General features: G+C 27.4%; 1 protein-coding gene across 2 annotated transcripts in view; it reads left to right on the forward strand.

Annotated features, from left to right (window-relative positions):
• LOC108753888 (mannosyl-oligosaccharide 1,2-alpha-mannosidase IA) overlaps positions 1–1,337 on the forward strand; it is a 619,733-nt gene that overhangs the window by 512,508 nt on the left and 105,888 nt on the right. The window lies entirely within an intron of this gene.

Here is a 1,337-nt window from a genome sequence, read left to right on the forward strand (position 1 = left end):
TTATTGTAAATATAATAAAACTTTTTCTGTAGCTCATCAAATTGCAAAGCATGGTTCACGATCTCAACGGTTTTCTGTATAGTCTAACATATACTATCCCTTGTCTCATCTATGTTATAAACTTTCTTAACTTTATTATTAAGATTGACAGAGTACGTGTATGAACAATTTAATTTATATTTTATTAACTTATTCTATTTAATTATAAAAAATGTATCATTAAGATTTAAATATAATATTGGCGTTAATATTTAACTATCACTAACATTATTAGATATGATGAATAGAATTCAATATGATTGGAATACATTAAAAGATGAAAGAGAGTGCAAATTTATACGCTATCACACCATAATCGGAATGCGATACATAATATTTAGTTTTCTTCAGTAGGATAAATTTTACCACTTTCATTAAATTACAAATACGGAAATAACGAAACTGCTCTGTAATTCATTTCTGATATGTAATAGTATGATGTTGTTTTAGCTTTAGTCTTGCTACTTCTGTTTAGCTTTATTTTGAGTTTTTATTTGCCGAGATTTTTTTATTTTGTCTACCCCTTAAACGAATCTTGTTCGAGGAAATTGCCTCTCTTAGCAGAATATTGTATTCTCGATGAACAGAAATATTTTCATTCTATTCTGGTGCATCAATCATTATCAATCGTGCTAGGCATGATAGCAATAATTGCAACTTTATCATTAAATATGTTATATCTTTTACACGCTTGTGGACTGTTTGAAGTGACTATGTGAGATATTTTGAAAGTGAGGCAAATTTTTGAAAATAATAACGCATTTTGAATATTTCCTTGTACATTTTATATAAATATATAAAATATTGATATATTCTTTTTTTTTACTTTATCACATAATTCTATGAATTTAGCAATGATTATTATTAGGGATGCACTGGATAAAATTACCAGATATTGGATATCCGAAAAGAATGTGATACCGGATATCTAATATTCGGTAGAGCAATTATCCGGCTAGATCTTGGATATTTTCCGAAATATCCAGTAAATTCTCCAAAATTCTAAAAAAAAAGAAAAGCAAGGGAAAAATAGCAATAATAATTTCCTTTATTTTTCCAACGTGAAAAGAAAAATAGGAAAGAACTATGCAAGAAGTTCAGCTAAAAAGAATAAAATTCTGCATCAATAAACATAAACTTTCAATATAAAATTTCAATCAGATATACATATATATTGCCGGATATTAATGATATCGGGCCATCTGACCAAATAGTAAAGGTACTGGATATTACTAAATACTGTTGATTTGTGCTGGATATCAGTACATCTCTAGTTATTATTGTTACAAAACACAGCA

This window comes from Trachymyrmex septentrionalis, unplaced genomic scaffold, assembly GCF_001594115.1.
Source record: "Trachymyrmex septentrionalis isolate Tsep2-gDNA-1 unplaced genomic scaffold, Tsep1.0 scaffold73, whole genome shotgun sequence".
NCBI classification, from domain to species: Eukaryota; Metazoa; Arthropoda; class Insecta; order Hymenoptera; family Formicidae; genus Trachymyrmex; species Trachymyrmex septentrionalis.